Here is a 20,385-nt window from a genome sequence, read left to right on the forward strand (position 1 = left end):
TATCCATCTTTTATCAGGCCCACCGTATCCTTGGTAACTCTACCTGGATCCACCCATAGGCCCTTCAACCGAAGATTCTCTAGAGTCTTTTTAAAATAAGCTCCCCAGGAACACCCCTCAGAACCACCATACAAGATGACTCCTTCCAAAGTTTCTAAATACACTGCCGCCCTAGGGTTGCGCACTACTCTTGCCCAGTACAATATTGGCCTTATGGCTTCTAGTTCCGTAATCTGTGTCAAATTTAGTTCTGCATAGAGAACGTTCTGGGGGGTTTCCGGTCCCAGCCCCAGTAAGGTTCTCAGAAAATTATTCTCAGCAATCTGCAGCACTCTAACATTTGTGAATCCCCAGCGTTCCGCTCCATAGAGTGCTGCAACCACTGCTTTTTTAGCATATATCTCCAGGATGATGCTAACACTACGGCCTCCAGCCTTATACTTAAATCCCAATATTGCCCCAGACGTTTGTTTAAGGGCAATGGCTGCATTCCGAACATGGCAGTCCCAACTTAAGTTCTCAGAGAACCACACCCCTAGATAATCAAAGAGCTTGGTAACTTCAATTGGGGCATGGTTAATCATGAGCTTCCTCCTTTAGGCTAGGAGAGGGCTGCAAGGTCATCCCCATGGTCTTCATGGAATTAATAGTTAATTCTTTTTCATCGCAGTATTTCACAAAGCGGGCAAGGAGCCTATGGACCGCATTTTCAGTGCTTGCCATAAGAACTTCATTATCCGCAAACAATAGTATTGGCACCCTCCTAACCGCTGCAAGGGGGAGATCTAACTGCTCCCCTAAGAGTAATTGAGTCACATAATTTAAAAAAAGGCTAAAGAGTAGGGGTGCCAAGACGCAGCCCTGGTGTATGCCCTTTTGTACCTGAAGGGGTCTGTGCATTCCCCACCCATCCCATACCTTACACTAGCCGTGTTGTCCGTATGAAGAGATGCTATAGCTTTCACTAGGGAGGCCTCAGCCCCAGACTTAGCAGAGACCACCATAGTTTACCCCTGTCTACTGAATCAAAGGCAGCGTTCAGATCTATGAAGACCAGATATAAAGAGAACTTCTTGATTACAGTAAATTTATATGAAATCAGGTAGAGTAGAATGACCTGGCCGATGGTTCCAATTCGGGGACGAAAGCCCGCTTGCACTTCTGTCAACACACCCCAGGGCGTCAACCCACCCCTGGAGGCGATTGAGCAGGACTTTCCCTAGGACCTTCCCTGCCACATCAGGCAAAGAGATCAGCCCGCAGTTGGCAGGGCATCCTCGATCACCCTTCTTATAAATCAGAACAATGACGGCAGAATACCAGGACCGCAGTACTATGTTCCCCTCCAGGGTTGCATTGAACACCTTGGTGAGTATTTTGGCCCAATAAGGAGATGCCTCACAGTAAAGGTCCACCAGCACCATATCTGGGCCTGGGGCCTTATTTGTCTTCATTGCTTCCAGTGCCCTAATTACCTCTTGGATTAAAATTCTTATCTCACAAGGGGCAGTAGGAGGGGCATCAACCACAGGGGTACTATATAATGTGCTGAAGTAATCAACTCAGGCAAGGGGGCCTATGCAGGTTTCTACAACAGTCGCTGCCCCCTTCTCCACTCCTGCCACCAATGCTAAGAATCGTTTTGGGTCGTAGTCAGCGGTAGTTTCTTTGAGTTCAGCCCAGAGTGTACTTTGGTACGTCCCCTTCTTAGTTGCCATTACGTGTTTATAGCCCTTTCTATGTGCTCTAAATTTCTCTTCACTAGCAGCGCTATCATGGCGCTGGGATAGGGCAAGCGAGACCTCTATTTTTACCCTTATACACTCCTCATCAAACCAGCCTTTGCGACCCGCCTGCCCTTTTCTACTGTTATCACATGGATTAGATGTTACAGGTTTAGACCACAAAGCCCTCAACTCCCCTATCATTGTGTCGTATGCCGCCAGGATAAGAGGGCTGGCAGTAGGTGAAGCATCAGAGATAAATTGGACGTAGTTAGCCAATATGAGTTCAAGTTGTGGGAGATCCTGCAGATACTTTTCCCTATCTCACCGTATTCTGTTTCTACAGTTGGTCAGAACAATCTCCTTCTCACATTTCCAAGCCCAAGAACATTTGGCTTCATATTGAGAGCAAGTGGGTTGTGATTGCTTTCTATCCAACTAACCACAGCCATATCAAGGATAGCTGGCCACACTTCCACATTAACCATGACATAATCAATGACAGACTGAGATCTTCCACTGTCGAAGGTTGCCTTTGCGGCACCATCCGACTTGGAGCGGCCATTAACAAAGCGAAGGCCGTTACTGAGCATAAGGTCAGTGAAGGCCTTAGCGTTTTTTGTAGACTTTGTACAATTCATCGCTGTCTCTGGAATTCCCATACTCCAATCTTCTGTCACAGTTTCACTGCTATTAATGGCATCACAAGCTGATGTGTTAAAGTCTCCACATACCAGTATCACATCCCTATCTCTATCATGGCGCCATGGTGTTCTATCATTTACAGTACCTCTTCTCATTTTGCCAATGTATGTGGAGCATTCTTTCCAGATTACCTGTACCCCGGCGACTATTCTGGGGGGATATATAAATTCAAAATACCCATTATACTCCCTTTACCCCTTGCTGCCCAAAGTCTCACATGTTGGATATTAGCACGAGCCAACAGGTGTGGCACATCTATTTGTTCTATGTTACAGTTTAACCTGCACGATACCCAAATTGAGATACTGCAAGATGGGTGTCCCTTCCTGGGCCGAATGGCCAGCAAGTCAAATCCCAGGAACCCATTAATACATGTTCTTTCAACAGCCCAGGTTTCTTGAAAGCAGCAGATATCGTACAGACTGACAAATTCAGTCATTATCTTTCAGCTTGTTAGCCAGACCAGCTTTATTCCAGGACAGGATTCTCAAGCAACCCACCTTCAATTTGTTACATGAAATAAGTGTTGGGGGGAGCATGGTGGGGCAATAGTACAATTCCTCATTGTTCAATCCACGCTTGTTCTAGAGGATGCTCCGGAGCTCCTTGCCAATGCCGCTGTTACCCATGACTAATCCTCGCAGTTGTCCCCTTTAACCCTCCCATCGTGGCTGGGATTTGCCTACAGTTCTTATGCATAGTAATGGTCAATGTTTCTCGCCCCTCACTATCTTTAGCTATGGTTTTCTCCTTTTTTTGCCATAGTATCGGTCCATACCTGGGAGAACTCCCAGTCCTTAGCATGTCAAGATAATTCCCACACTGCTCATCCCACTTGGTTCCTCCTGGTTAAAGTTGGGACATGGCTGCACATCGGCCCCAATTATGTGAAAACAATCTACTTGGTTAAGAATTAGATTGTCTGTCCCTGATGAGGCAAACTTGACCAGTGCCAAAGAGCAAAATTGGGCTAGATCACTTTGAATGCTTTCAGAACAGGCATACCCCCTGTAAATATCAATCTGATTTACCTTTTATCCCAGTTTTACTAGTCTCATATCACTGGAAGAGAGGACTCTCAGCTCCAGCACAGCATAACAGAGGTTGAATAGTCGTGATCTATTTAGAGGTAAATTTAGACCCACATCTGGGAATAGATCAATAAACTCCAGGCAGTGTCCACTATATCTTCTCAATGGCGTAATACCAAGAGTAACGGCAGTATCACCATTATATGCGTGGCGAGCATCCACACTATCGTGCGTCTGGTTCCTGAGGGCATCGGAAATGGTACAGCATCCGGGTTCAAGTTCTAGTCAGGGTGAACCCTCAGTTCACTAGATGTTTGCATATCATCCTCTTCAATTGGAGTTACCGCCATCTCCTGTGGGCGAGGCAGAGAACTATCTGTCTCAAATACTCTTCGTGCACCTGTCCCCACCACCATTCTTTTTCTCTTTCTCTTTATGACGTCTTTCTTCTTGCTCCTATCCCTTGGGGGTGAAGTTAATGATCAACATCTTCCATCGCCTCACCCTCATGCTGTGTAGTGCAGGAAATGGGTGGATCGTGGGGTGGCTACTTCACCCCAGCATCCAGCAACCTGGCAGCGAGCAATATCAGGTGCGGGGGTGGCTGGGTTGCTGGTATCAGTATTCTTCCCCCTTGGCGCATCCTTAGAATTTGAGGTTAAAGTTGGCCCTCTGTCTGCATCATCCTTAGGATTAGAGAATAGCCATTTGAGGGAATACACTGGAAACAGTATTCCTAATGTAGTTCATAGGACTTGCCAGAATTTTTATGTGCATTGTGAATCACGATCTGAAATATTCTTAGTTAGTAAAACATGTAACCTAACAATTTGTTGTAAGAATATATCACTAAACTCCACAGCTGAGAGTATCTTTCTGAGGGAAATGAAGTGAGTCATTTTGGATAACATCTACCACTACCAGAATGGTGGTAAATGTGTTAGATTCTGGTAAATCAGTGACAAAATCTAAATTGTTTGTAAGCCAAGGAGCTGGTGGAATGGGCAATGGCTGTGGAAGACTCGAGGGTGCTAAATGTTGAGTCTTATTACGAGCACATACAGGGCAAGAATTTAAGTAAGTCTGAACCTCTTTTGGAGTATTTTCCTACCAGAAATCTCTTAAAATTTTCTCTAGGGTCTTCTGGATACCTGGCTGCCCAGCTCAGGCCGAGTCATGGTGCTATTCTATGATTTGGTGTCTCAAATCTCCTTGTGGTATAAACATCTTTTTAACCACCTTTTATGCTGTGTTTTGGGTTAAGCAATCAATCCTGAGATTAAATTGTTAGTAGTGCCTCCTTAACTTCAGTCAAGAAAGTATTGACTATTGACACTTCCACAATCTTTTTAGAAGGTATAATACTAGGAGGGGTGTAGAGTCCTCCTTGTCTTCTTTTTGACCCAACCTAGACAAAATGTCTGATTGTAATTGCTTTGTTCCAGGATGATACGTGATAAGGAAATCAAAATCACTAAAACATTATAGCCAACGCATTTGACGAGGTGTGAGAGCTTTTATTGAAGTAAAGAACTGTAAGCTCTTATGATCCGTGAAAATTGTAATGGTGTGTTTTGCCCCCAATCGATGATGATGCCATTGTGCAAAAAACACCTTGATGGCCAATAACTCCCTATCTGCCACTGTGTAGTTTTGTTCAGCAGGAAGTAGCTTTCAAGAATAATACGCTAAAGGGTGCAGATAGCCGGTCTTGGAATTTCTCTGAGATATATAACACCCCACCAATAGCTTTTTGTGAAGTGGACGCCCCAATAAAGAATGGCTGACCAGGATCTTGATGTGACAGAATGGAAGCTGTTATGAATTTCTGCTTCGAGGTTTGAAAGGCCTGTTCAGCCACTTCTGACCGCAAGTATGTTTGTCCTTTCTTTAATAATTGAGTAATTGGTACCACAATATCTGAAAAACCTGCAAAATATCTCCTATAAAAGTTGGCAAAACCAGGAACTCCCTGGATCCCTTTATCAGAAGTAGGTGACAGCCAAGAAAGAATGGCTTCTACCATTTTTTGGGCCATTGAAATACCTTCTGGGGACAGATGGTAACCCAAGAATTCCACTGACCTTTAGTGAAATGTACATTTATCTAATTTGGTGTATTGAGAGTTGTCTCTCAAATGCTGAAGAATAGTTCTTACATGTAGGACGTGATCCTGCTTAGTCTTAGAGAAAATCAAAATATTGTCTATAATATGCCAGATTGTGTTGTGAAAGCCATTTTCCACTCAACTCTAGCTTTAGCACATATGAGTTGGTAAGCAGTGCGTAGATCTGATTTTGTATATCTACTGGAGCTGCATACTTGATCTAATAGCAGGAGAATGAGTGGTAATGGGTAACAATTTTTAATCAAGGCCTTGTTAACTGTGCAAATGTTGATGCTGGTCCATCATTACCCATTCTGTTTTGGGACGCAAAAGAGGAGCGAGGAAATGAGTGAGTTGGTATGCCTTATTAATACCAGTTTTAGCATTTCATTGAAATATTTATGTAAATAAGGTTATTTCCTGGTAAATTCTACTGCATGGGAGTATTGCCCTTGGAATTAGATCAATTCTACAATCATACACCCTGTGAGGTGGTAACTGGGTAGTTTTGATAGGATCAAAGATGTCTGAAAAGTCATGATATTCCTATGGTAATGTGTTAGGGTGAGAATGATGTGCAGCCACACAATGAACTGGTGTGACTGGTTCCTGAGTTTCTGGATAACATGTTGTCCTACAAAAGGGGGAATCCAATTTTATAGTTCTCAAGACCCAATCTGTCTTAGGGTTGTGATGCTCTAACCAGGGGATGCCTAGAATCACACCAAAAGTTGGTGTGTCAATAAGATGAAAGATTATGTGTTCTGTGTGACTGCTATCCCCAACCAAGGTCAGTGTTGTGGTATTAAACCGTATCAGTCCAGAGGAAAGAGCTCTCACAGGTTCTGGTTCTGATTTTGTCACTCAGGAGATACTTAATTTTTCAGCCAGGGGTAGATCAAGGAAATTTCCAGTGGCCCCGGAATCAATGAGAACAGGAAGATTATGGCCCTCATTACAACCCTGGAGGTCGGTGATAAAGCAGCGGTAATACCGCCAATAGCCCGGCGGTCAGAAATATGAAATTATGACCATGGCAGAAACCACTCAGACAGACAGCCACTTTAACACACCGACTGCCAGGGTAAAAGCAACAGGCACCACGGCGGTAACCGCCAACAGCCAGGCAGTAGACAACGTACCGCTCACTCTATTATGACCGGCCTATCTGCCACCTTTTCTGGGGTGGTACAAACGACATCAAAAGCCTGGCGGAAACAGATCTCAGAAGTCTAAGGACTCACCTGTGGAGACTCAGGGAACAACCACAACGTCATGGAGCCCGAGCTGCAAGTTTTCCCCATGTTCGTCTACCTTCTGCTTCATTATGAACACCAACGCAGGCGAAGACGACCATGGTGAGTACTTCCGCCAAGCACACAAGGGAGGGGGGAGGAAAAAGAGAGTGACACACACACGCACAACACACACTCCACCCCCAATACCATACACACAACCAGAAGCAGCAACATAACACATCTACCCCGTACCCCTCAGGAATACTGCAAAGACAAAATGATTTGAAGAAAGTGAGTGTTATACAATAAAATACTATGAATAAGTGCATCAAAATCCAAACGTTTATACATATTTACAAATGTAGGGACACTGCCTAGTCCTCAATGTCCGTGGGCCACAGGGCCACAACACATTGGCCAAGGCCCCACCTCACTCCTGCAACAACACGGAGAGAACACTGCAGGGGCATCAGGTCAAAAATAGACAGGCACCTCAGGGGGATGGGGAGTGGGGGGGCACCTCAGCTGGAAGATAATGCAACACCACTGGTCCTGGAGGGGGCAGCATGCCCTGTGCGCTGTCCAGGGGAGTGCAAGGCCACAGTCTCTCAAGTGGGTGGTTTGCCCACTGCTTGGTCCTGGGGAGTGCAAGGCCACAGTCTCTGAAGAGGGTGGTTTGCCCACTGCTTGGTCTTGGGGAGTGCAAGGCCACAGTCTCTCTAGTGGGTGGTTTACCCACTGCTTGGTCCTGGGGAGTGCAAGGCCACAGTCTCTCAAGTGGGTGGTTTGCCCACTGCTCGGTCCTGGGGAGTACAAGGCCACAGTCTCTCAAGTGGGTGGTTTGCCCACTGCTTGGTCCTGGGGAGTGCAAGGCCACAGTCTCTCACGTGGGTGGTTTGCCCACTACTCGGTCCTGGGGAGTGCAAGGCCACAGTCTCTCTAGTGGATGGCTTCTTGTACTAGTTCTGGAGGGGGCATTGTGTCCAGTGAGCTTCATCCTGGGAAGGATGGGGTGAGTGGATGGCTTCTCCACTGGTTCTGGAGGGGGCATTGTGCCCAGTGCGCTTCATTCTGGGAAGGATGGGGTGAGTGGATGGCTTCTCCACTGGTTCTGGAGGGGGCATTGTGCCCAGTAAGCTTCATCCTGTGGCGGATGCGGTGAGTGGATGGCTTCTCCACTGGTTCTGGAGGGGGCATTGTACCCAGTGAGCTTCATCCTGGGAAGGATGGGGTGAGTGGATGTCTTCTTCACTGGTTCTGGAGGGGGCATTGTGCCCAGTGAGCTTCATCCTGGGAATGATGGGGTGAGTGAATGGCTTCTTCCACTGGTTCTGGAGGGGGCATTTAGCCCTGTGATGCAGATCTTGTGGAGTGCAAAGTCACAGTCACTCACCTAGGTGTCAGAACCACAGGATTTGCAGGGGCCAGGCCGCGCAACAGCCATTGGATGCAGGACTACACACTGTCCGCTGGCAGTGATGGTGGCTCAGTGGTGGCAGTGGTGCTGGTGGCGGTGCTGGCAGTGGTGGGGGGAGGCTCCGGCCCTTCCCCTGCAGCCTTGGATGGCTGCTCACTCGGGATGCTGCTGCTGGCAGTGGTGCTGGTGGCGGTGCTGGCAGTGGTTGGGGGAGGCTCCAGCCCTTCCCCTGCAGCATCGGACGGCTGTCCACTGGGGCTGCTGCTGCTGGCAGTAGTGCTGGTGGCGGTGCTGGCAGTGGTGGGGGGAGGCTCCAGCCCTTCCCCTGCAGCCTTGGTGGGCGCCCACTCGGGTTATTGCTGCTGGCATTGGTGCTGGTGGGAGTGCTTGAGGCAGTGCTGGCAGTTGTGGGGGGAGGCTCCAGCCCTTCCCCTGCAGCCCCGGAAGGCTGCCCACTGGGGTTGCTGCTGCTGGTAGTGGTGCTGGTGGCAGTGCTGGCAGTGGTGGGGGGAGGCTCCAGCCCCTCCTCTGCAGTCTTGGGTGGCTGAACCACTGTGGTGGTGGGGGTTCTGAATGAGTCCAAGCACCAGGCCTCCTGTCCTTTCTGCCTGCTGATGCAGACCCCTTGCTCTTCCTGTCAGCAGCCGGGGATTGCTCCTTGCCCTTCCCTGTAGCAGCTGGTGGTGCCTCCTTGCCATTCCCTGTAGCAGCTGGGGGTGCCTCGTTGCCCTTACTTGACGCAGCTGGTAGTGCCTCCTTAGCCTTCCTTGCAGCACCTGGTGCAGGCACCCTTCAAGTGTGGCTGCCTGGTGCCCGGGATCCTCTCCCACCTGGAGCAGCTATCAACACTACTGTGGATGTGGACTGGGTGGCTGAGGTGCTCGTCTGGGTTCTGACCACCTGGCCTGACGTGAAGGACGGGGGGAGTGGTAAGGAAGAAGTCACTGGTGGAGAGGAAAAGCTTCTTAGGGACATTGGGGTGGGAAGAGGGTGAAGGTTTGGGAGTGGAGGAAGAGGAAGTGGTTGTAGGAGGTGTCTGCTGATTTTGGGTGCAGGTGCATGGCTGGATGCTGTTGTGAGGTGGATCACTGTTGGGTGTCTGAGTGCCTGCGTTTGTGTACTTTGGAAGGAGGGGGCACAGACACAGTGGGAGAGGACACAGGGGACATGTGCATGGATGTGAGGGTGGTGACGGTTAGTGAGGGGCATGTAGTGATAGGTGTGATGGTGATGGTGGGAGTGGATGAGGATGTAGTGCATGCAGGTGTGAGTGTAGACGCAACTGGGAAGGAGGTGGGTGAGGAGGAGGAGGGGGACACAGTGGAGGCAGTGGATGTTGGTATGTCTGCATCTGGATGGTGTTTGTGTGAGTGCCTGTGGGATGATGCTTGTGTTTTCCTGAACCACTCCTGTGTGTTGTCTTGTGTGCATGCTGGTCTGCCTGTGTACTTGGGATAGGTTGGGGTTGAGGGGAATGGTATTGGGTAGAGGAAGTTGGAGGGGGGAGGCTAGAAACAGAGGCAATGTCTGCCACCAAAGAGGAGGACAGAACCTGGATTGATCTCTGTTGGGCTGCCATGCCAGTGTGAATGCCCTCCAGGAATGCATTGGTCTGTTGCATTTGGGCTGCCAGCCCCTGGATGGAATTCACAGTGTTGTCTGCCCAACAGAGATGGATCGCAGAAGGTCAATAGCCTCCTCACTCAGGGCAGCAGGGCTAACTGGGACAGGGCCTGAGGTGCTTGGGGCGAAGGAGATGCCCACCCTCCTGGGTGAGCAGGCACAGGAAACATGCTGAGGGGCTGCTGGGAGGGCGGTGCTGTACCTGTAGAAGGGGTGGGCACAGACGTGTCCGCCTCCACCAGGGAGCTTCCAACAGAGGAGGTATCACTGTCCGAACTGTTCCCTCCAGTCTCTGCTGTGGTGCTCCCCTCGCCCTCCGTTCCACTGGTGCCCTCACCGTCGGTGGATTCGGCCTCCTGGGCCCTGTGGGATGCAGCTCCCAACGTTGCCCGTGCCTCTGCTCCTCCACCAGATGATGCTAATGCACATAAGGATGGGGTGACAAAACAAAAAGGGGGGGAGAGAGACAAACGATACACTTGGTCAGTGGCGGCAACAACACCACCGTTGGCGTACACAACACACAAGGAGCAGTTCTACGCACTAGGCAATGCACTACCAGTCACAATGCTAGTCACCAGCCCATTGACATGGACACCTGTACTGTACTGTAATAGTATTTAAATATCGCTTACTACCCCTGACGAGGCATTGAAGCGCTTTTTAGCGAGTAGCATGCTAGTCCGGAACCCAAAAGGAATTAGTGGTGGATTAGTACAGGGAAATATGAGTACCGTTTTAATATTAGTATGAGTTAATTTGAGCCACGGATATGTGAGTTTGTTAGTTGGATTGACTGGAGCAATGGAGGGGTGGAAGAGGGAAGAATCCAGAAGTGTCAATTGGGAGTTTATGGTAATAGGGTTTAGGCTTGGGATGACTAAAGGGGGGATGGAGGAGGGAAGAGTCTGTGGAAAGGGTTAGTTAGGGAGATCATAGTAGCAGGGTGAGATAAATGAGGGAGAGTTTAGTAGGGTTGTTTGGGAGATCATGGTAGTAAAGTGAGGTTTGGGTGAGTTAGATGTGGAAGAGGAGGGAAGAGCTTAGGCAGGGTTATTTAGGAGATGAAAGTAGTAGAATGGATTTTGCATGAGTCAGAGTGGGAATGGAGGATAGATTGATAGAGACATGACATATGGTGATGGGTAGACAAAAATGTGATATCAAATTAGAGCAGGGATTCATACATATCTTATATAACAACTAATCTAGGAGTTATGCAATGACCTATGAACATGTTAAGCATAGAATAACACACACATATATAAATATATATACACAAACACACATGAATACACAGACATATGCACAAATATAGGTACATACATATACATATTTAAACCATGAGTAAATATACATTAGTTAAACAGGTTTAAAGAGTATGTGTGTAGTTTATTGTTATGACATAGTAGAGATATATATTTTCTAAAGAACTACATATAACTAGAATATACACATAATCAGCTAAAAATATTTATAAACATAGACATATGCAGTCCATAGCTGTTTGAATATCTGGGTGATTTGTGCTGGTCAACTGGGTTGGTTACTACATCATAAAAGGAAAATCAGTTTCCCCTTGTTTTAAGAACATACTAGGTCATTACAATGTCAAGTTGTTGCCAAGTTTTCAAGATTGAACAATTGTTTAGTTTAGGTATCTACAAGAAACATGAAGGGGCTACAAGACCAATCGCCAACTACTGACAATTTTTCTGTTCTGCTTGGTTAACAAAAGTGACCATACAAAGCTGATGATCGGTACCTAATTGCAGATTGCTCCTCAGTCTGCATTTCAATAGGAGTAGAACCATCTGAAAGCATTAACACCTAATTATATCTGGTGGCACTGTCCCATTTTCAAATACGTACCTCTTGCTAGGCAGCTCGTCAAAATGTCTTTGGGGAATGTAGTTGAAACTTCAGGAACACAAGCAAGTTCACAAATATAAATTGCCATTTCTCTTGAGAACAGAACAATGCAACACCAAGACCACATCCATCCTACTTGTTACAAATCACCGTCACTGCAACAGATCTATCTAGGTCCTACCCTTCTTCACTCACTAGACAGAACTCAACCCAATCTGCTGCAGGAGTCCTTCATCAAAATAAGTCTTGTAAAAATGTCTTATTGTTTGCTGTTTTAGTCCTTAAAATGTCCCTTTCCCAGAATTCTCACTGGTTCTTTTTCAGCAGATGACCACTCTCCTCCACAACTATCACTGCAAGTTTTTGTAATAGATTCACAAATGGATCCTATGTGGAACATATTGCCCCATACTCTTAAATACACTGAAAATGCCTAAAGCACTATTTCACAGGGTCTCATATTAGCTGTATGTTATCTATCTTATGCAAAAAGAACAGATGATGGACGGAATGCTGAACAAATCAAACATTCAGTCCCCAGTAACAGATCTGGGTTTAATCCATCAGTTTTTTTGCTCGCCATGCCATTCCACTTTGGATCCAGCCATATTCCAATCAGTCTTGACCCTCCTCCCCATGGGAACAGTCCAGCCCAAACTGCCAGGCCAGGTTCTCCCTGGACGAGAAACAAGCATCCTGGGACCGGTTTTCAGGGTATCACCCTTCATGAGCCAGGCTAGCTTGAATCTGGTGGCATAACAATCACAGAACCCATGTCTGGGCATACCCTTCCCACTTAGGGCGACAAAAGCAAAAACATGATGGTCGGAATGCCGAACAAATCAAACATTCACCCCCAGTCACAGATCGTGGTTTAATCCATCAGTGGGGGTGAGTGTTTCAGCACTCCGTCCATCATCCTTTTGTGTTGTTATCTATCTTATATCTTCCTTATAAGAACGTGTTTTGCTTTAATCTTCACTTTGGAACACTTTATAGCACAACATTTCTCTGGATAGTTGGTGTCAGTTGGAACGTCTCTTCACTGCCATCAAACAGCACACGCATTACTCAGTTGTAAACTGATGCATAGTTCCTTATTGTTTTCTCACAACACGTTTATTTGAGTGCACTTAAAAAGATCCAAAAATTTATCTTTGCAAGCGTTTACTCACCTTTCAAATGTTCGGCCACATCACCTGTGCCTGCCTTTTCCTGCAGAAAACTCACTAACACAGACTGACTATGCTTCTTGGTCCTGAGTTTTCACAAATTACTGTGGTATATAATTAATTTATGCGTAAGCTACAGAAAATCACTTGACATTCCATTAGCAATCGATCACCTGCCTCGACTTGAAGCTGTTAATGCAAATCTTTTTCTTCTCTGTACTAATAAAGCCCACTGATATATAACAACTTTACAAGAACAAACCAACATTACAAGATATACAATCCTTTGCTGTACCACTGTGCACCATCTTGGTCGTTCCAGTACTTTTATCACATTACATGCCTTAAAATATCAAAAATATGATGTATATAGAATGAGAGCTTCCTTTGAAAATCAAGTGGAGATTGTCCATGCTTTATCTATGTAGTCGACTTTCCCACAACGTGATCTTTAGACCCCTAGTAAGGTCTTGAGAAAAGAGAGTACAAAGCTATCCCTTTCAATTTGCCAGCTGCCTCGTATTCACTCTGTGATGGACGAACCAAAATTGCCTTAACTACTCCAAGCCTGAATTAATCTCGTCTTAGACTGCACCCAACTCACACAACTGTCATCGATGGTAGTTGTTAAATTCCCTACAATTATCTTTTGCATCTTTCAAGCATCCACTTCAGCAAAAATACAAATATTCAAATAACTTAAAATTCATATGAGACAACATTTAGAAGATACATAAGGGATTAGGGGCCAGATGTAGCATGCCGTTTGCATGGCGCAAACTGCAAAAAACGCGGTTTGCGCCATGCAAACGGCCTCGCGCGATGCACATTCCCAAATTGCGAGTCGGTACCGACTCACAATTTGGGAATGCGACTCGCAAATAGGAAGTGGTGTTCCCTTCCAATTTGCGACTCGCATCGCAATTCAGATTTGCTTTGTGACCGTGAATGCGGTCTCAAACCAACTCGCAGTTACCACCAGTGTCACACTGGTGGTAACACATTCGCAAAAGGGAAGGGGTCCCCATGGGACCCCTTCCCCTTTGTGAATGTCGATAAAAATATTTTTTCAGAGCAGGCAGTGGTCCTATGGACCACTGCCTACTCTGAAAAAAACGAAACCAAATGGTTTCGGTTTATTTTTCATTTTGCAACTCGTTTTCCTTTAAGGAAAACGGGCTGCAAAAGGAAAAAAAAAACAGCTTTATTTATAAAGCAGTCAGAGACATGGAGGTCTGCTGTCTTCAGCAGGCCACCATCCCTGTTAGTGCAGACCCACCTCATGAATATTGGTGAGGTGGGTCTTTGCGACCCCGTAGCGAGTCGCAGAAGGTGTCTGAGACACCATTCTGCATCCGTTTTTGCGACTTGCAAATTGCAAGTCGCAAAAACAGATTTTTCTACATCTGGCCCCTGGACACCAATCAGATGAGCTCTCCTGTTTTTCCAGGAAAGCTAGTGTATGTTCTAAAAATGAATAAGATGCCCAAGCTAACCGACGGCATGAAGTGCTATGTAGGGAAACGTATATTTCTGTAGATAATCGGCATTTATAATATTATCCAAGCATCTGAGTCAACTAATAAGTTATAAAAATGCCATCCCAAATCAAAGATTTGTAATCCCCAATGACTGTCAGGACAAAGAATGATTCAACCTCAGCAGACTGTTTTTGTTCTGTGGTATTGTGGATCCTTGCACATTTAAAGTCTCGCCTCATACAAAAATGGTTTTATCTTTCATTAAATTCAAATGTTATTGTTTTCTAAAGTCTACACAATTTCAATTCTGCGGGATCACCGAATAGTATCTGTATAGCGTTCGTTATTAATTGCAAAATACTGGAAGGAAATTATTTTTCTGTCCGGACAGCCCATAGAAAGTGAGTCTATGATACTCGAATCCGCATTGGACTAAAACGCATCCTCTGCTAATGTGAAAACGTCCTGGCACTGTGTATATAGTGTTTATTCTATAAATTTGGACATTTTTCAAAACTTTTTTTAGATTTCAATTTAGCAATGAACAACTCAGAAATGAAACCATTACTTCATAGGTATAAATGTGTTAAACAGGATGCACTTTTTTCCAAAAGTATTTTTTTGGCAGTTTTTGTACAGCGCAAACGTATCCCAAGGGCATTAGCGCGCTTTACACCACCACCAGAATACAGAGGGTCAGATTTGTGTTTTCTTTTTTTTTTTTTTAAGCACGAGGAGATTAATTGATGTGCCCGGAATCACAGGGCGTGCAGCCGACGCCGGTACACGAAGCTTATTCCCTAAATTCCCAAATTGCCATCTCTGCAGAGTAAATACCCTGACACAAGTCTAAAACATATAGAGAGACTAAGGGCCATATTTATACTTTTTGACGCAAAACTGGGCTAACGCAGTTTTGCGTCAAAAAAATTAGCGCCGGCTAACGCCATTCTGAAGCGCCATGCGGGCGCCGCATTTAATCAATGACGTTAGCCGGCGTTAGCCGCCAGCGCTGCCTGGTGTGCGTGGAAAAAAACGACGTACACCAGGCAGCGCCGGCGTAGGGGGATATGGGGCTTGGCCGTCAAAAAATGGGGCAAGTCAGGTTGAGGCAAATTTTTCGCCTCAACCCGATTTGCGCCATTTTTTTCGACTCCCAACCCCCATAGAAATGACTCCTGTCTTAGCAAAGACAGGAGTCATGCCCCCTTGCCCAATGGCCATGCCCAGGGGACTTCTGTCCCCTGGGCATGGTCATTGGGCATAGTGGCATGTAGGGGGGCACAAATCAGGCCCCCCTATGCCACAAAAATAAAATTAAAAAATGACTTACCTGAACTTACCTTAATGTCCCTGGGATGGGTCCCTCCAGCCTTGGGTGTCCTCCTGTGGTGGGCAAGGGTGACAGGGGGTGTCCCTGGGGGCATGGGAGGGCACCTCTGGGCTCCTTCCGAGCCCACAGGTCCCTTAACGCCTGCCTTTTCCAGGCGCTAAAAAACAGCGCAAAAGCGGCCGTACGTCATTTTTTTTGACCCGCCCACTCCCGGGCGTGAATTTTGCCCGGGAGTGTAAATACAGCGCACATGCCTCGGAGTAAATTTTTTAGACGTGAACGTCTACCTTGCATCTCATTAACGCAAAGTAGGTGTCCACGCAAAAAAATTACGCAAACTCCATGGACTTTGGCGCTAGACGCGTCTAACGCCAAAGTATAAATATGGAGTTAGTTTTGCGTCAGAATTGCGTCATAAAAAACGACGCAATTCCGGCGCAAACGGAGTATAAATATGCCCCTAAGTGGCAAAAGTAAACTATTAGGAGCCACCGGAGTAACTTCCCCCCTTCCCATTTAAGTGACGTCACAAACGTAGCACAGGTAGAACTTAAAAGAGGACTTTACTGTCAACGATGAGATGCAGCCTCTACTAGATATGAAGGACAAACTTCGCAAAGATATTTACAGGAAACAGAACAAAGATGGTATAATAAAAGCTCTTAAACCGTCAATTAGATTTGGAAACTAGCTGGTGTCAGGAATGATCTGAATAAGTCGATAAATGACGGGACACTTTAAAAATAGGACATAGTGTATGAGGTTTGTCCTTGCCTGTGTTGTCCCCACTGTTGAGAAATCGCCCCCGTGTTATAGAAACATAAAAATGTAAATTCAAAAGTAAAAAGATTTTTTTAAATCACATCTATGCTTTCTACATAACAAAAACTGAATTTACGGATGAAATAACATTTGTAATCCCATTTCAGAGTTTGTATTTTTTCTACTTAGGGTTTGCAGCATCAAACGATTAACCAAACCCAACCACGACCACTCCCACACATCAGGAAGATGCTGGTAGTAGGTCTGAGAGTTATAAATGCCCCAAAGGCCGGTTTGCATGCCTAGGTGATGCTGTTCACCATCTGCTGAGACCGGCGCCACGTCGGGGCATAAGGCAACACCACGGACACCTAGAAAACCCCATTGGCCTGGGATTAAGAATCAACGCCCCCTTCTAAAAGTGGGTGCACTGGTACTTTGCGTATACCTCCACTTGTAACCCGAGGGCGACAGAACTCTATTTCATATTGCGCTACCGTGATCTCCAAAATCACCACATTGTAGCCGGGTTACTGGATTGCATAAAACATCCTCCACAAATAATCCCCTCCCGCAAGTCTGGTGTTTTGGGGGTAATGCCAAGAAGCTAAGTGTTACCCGCAAGCCCTGCTTTAATACAGGTGACACCCCCCCACCTCTGCCCATGTACGCTGCCCCTCACCCCGCGCCTGAGAGCCTTCCGTGTACTGTCCGCCCCCCTCCGTAAACCCTTCCTGATGGCGCACCGGGGGAACCATGGGTCTTCACGTGCGCATGGAAAATTGCCTCCCAGGTTCCGAATAAGGTGGTGCGCTACACCCACAATGGGGTGTAGTTCCCGCCCCCCCTTCACGACTTTATGACCCAATACCAATGAACATGTTGCGCTTTCGATAGTGTACCCCGACCTAGTCCCTTCGGGCCTATTTGGTGCACCATTGTCGCCTGACACCCCTCCTGTAGCCTTCTCCCGGTTCATCTGGTCGGCTCACATTTGGTGTTCTGGTGAGTCTCCCCTCTGCACCTACCCGGGGTCCCTTATTTCTCCCACGGCAGAAGAAACATGGATTTGGTCCTTCCTGTCTTCCCGATAGTGCCGTCTTCACACACTGCCTCCCTCCTTAGGGTCGTGGTACATGCGCCCTGTCGCTGCCCTCCTTACTCTAGGAGGCATTGGAGCCCCCAGACACCAGGATGCCTATTACCCCTCCCCTTCCTGGGGACCAGTTACAACCCCACCCCCTTCGATATCTGATCACTGCTTGTCTCTGTTCCAATTGCCTGCTCCCCCTTCCCTTCTAAATCTCTCCACCCTGTTTGGACCCTAAAACCTTCTCCTCTACCTCTCCACGTATCAGGGACGAAGGCCTCCACCTTTCAAGCCTGTGAAATGTCACTGATTGGATGGGGCGGGGGGAGTTGTGGTATACCAACAGGCGTGGGCAATCTCACAAACAGGGAGAGGCCAGCAAAGGGCCTGGCTCGCCTTCAAGATCCCGTGAGCAAGTCGACCACTGAACATATTTCCCAAGTACCCAACTCTACAAAATTAAAGAAAATACATTTCTTTAGTGCAGCAGTGTGTTATCTCCTTTTCCGGCGCAAACTCTACATAATTCAAGAAAATGTATTTTTTTAGTGCAGAATTATGTTATGTGTTGTTGTTCCGGCGTTGTGAACCGTTCTGTTGAAGGCGTCGGGACCTAACGCCAATTGTAGCATACCTTAGACCCACAGACCCCTGTGTACTAGTGAATGCCTACTAGCTTTGTTGGAGGAAGTTTACATCAGACCCTGCACAACATGAGACCTGCCCTGCAATGTCCGGCCTGGCCTAGGGGCACCCACAGGCCCACATCCCCCACCGGGATACCACCCCAAAACGCGCAAGTAGTATATTGGACCACTGTACTCACCCCCTTGTGGCTGCTGTGATGCCCCCAAGCGCCCTCCAGCTCTGGATAGGCCACCGCCAGTATGCGGCCCATCAGGGGGGTCAGGGTTCGACGGCACCCCTTCCTCATTGGGAGGCTATCCCCAGCTGGGCCTCCGCCGTCTTCCATGCCCAGCATCTCAGGTCCTCCCATCGTTTCCGACAGTGGGTGCTCTGCCTGCCGTAGACCCCCAGGGTCCGCACGTCCTTGGTAATGGCACCCCATATACCCTTTTTCTGATGGGCGCTGACCTGCAGAGAAATACACATAGGTAAAGGTGTCCTGCCTGTTACACTCATGGCCCACCATAGCCTTTCACATCCCCCGATGCACAGACAAGGCCAAACATACATGCAGCACGCTGCCCAGTGCCCTTCCAACAACCCCCTACACAAGGCCTTCACACACAGCACTCCATGCATTCATGCCCCATGCATCGTGCTCACAGTGTACTCACCTGTTGGTCTGGAGGCCCATACAGCATTCGGTACTGGGGTAGGACCCCATCCACCAGTCTGTCCAACTCCGCTGTGGTGAAGGCAGGGGCCCTTTCCCTAGTGACACCAGCCATTGTTGATTCCAGACACAGGTCACAGCAGCACATTCAGTGTAGGTCCTCTCCTGTTAAAGGTCAGGTAGTAAGTGAGTGAACCGCCTCTGTACATCACCATTGGCCAACGTAACCCACAGGGCCCAATGATAACCAATGAGGAGTTGCACGGCGGTTCTCGACCGCCTCCCACAATGGCGCACAACATCAGCGCAATTACCTAATTTCCACATGTCCCTCCACACAGGACAGGCGTAAGCCATTTCAGGGGGGGGCAGGCCATGGCACCTAACTGTGTCACAGTACATATAAGCACCACTTGGACCTATCCAACAATATACTGTTACAATCACAACATGGAATGAAGTGTAATGTTTGGAAATATGAGATACTGACCAGCTGCTCACTGTTTTGCCTCATAGATTACAACCGCAGCAGATGAATAGGAGATGGAGACATCCCCCCATGTACAGACCCCTGGTGGACTTGGCAACAATGGAGGACAGGCACATTATCCTCACCTATAGACTGGACAGAGCCACAATCACAATGTGCCCAACTGGAGCCTGACCTGATATCTGCTATCTGTCACCCCACCCGGATCCCCCCCTCTTGTGCAAGTCCTATCTGTGTTCTATTTCCTGGCAACTGGCTCTTTCCAAGTCACAGTGGGCTTGGTAGCAGGAATGTCACAGCCAATGTTATCAATAGTGCTGACCAGAGTGTTGTCTGCCCTGATTAAACACATGTGCAGCTATATTGTTTTCCCCCAGGTGGAGGTTTGTCCACAGTGAAAGCTAATTTCTATGCAATGGGACATATCCCCAACATTATTGGGGCAATAAATGGTACACATATTGCATTTGTGCCCCCCCCTGGAGAAATGAACAGGTGTTCAAAAATCGAAAGAGCTTTCACTCAATGAATTTGCAGATAGTGTGCCTGGTGGACCAGTACACATCCCATGTCAATGCAAAGTATCCTGGGTCTGTGCATGATGCCTTTATCCTGAGGAATATCAGCATCCCATATGTGATGGCTCTACTCCAGAGGCACCGGATGCGGCTAATTGGTGAGCCCTGGTTCCCAGCCAGTGGATGTTGGTGTATGGGTATGGTGTGGGCCCTAAGGGTTAGTGTGTGTCTAACAGGTGTCCCTCGATATTTGCAGGTGACTGTGGTTACCCCAACCTCTCATGGCTACTGACACCTGAGAGGAATCCCAGGACAAGGGCAGAGGATTGTTACAATGAGGCACATGGGCGAACAAGAAGACTTATAGAGAGGACATTTGGCCTCCTGAAGGCTAGGTTTCGTTGCCTCCATCTCTCAGGTGGTTCCCTGTGCTACTCACCCAAGAAGGTGTGCCAGATCATTGTGGCATGCTGTATGTTGCACAACCTTGCCTTATGTCGCCGGGTGCCTTTTCTGCAGGAG

The sequence above is a fragment of the Pleurodeles waltl genome, chromosome 2_1, assembly GCF_031143425.1.
Source record: "Pleurodeles waltl isolate 20211129_DDA chromosome 2_1, aPleWal1.hap1.20221129, whole genome shotgun sequence".
NCBI classification, from domain to species: domain Eukaryota; kingdom Metazoa; phylum Chordata; class Amphibia; order Caudata; family Salamandridae; genus Pleurodeles; species Pleurodeles waltl.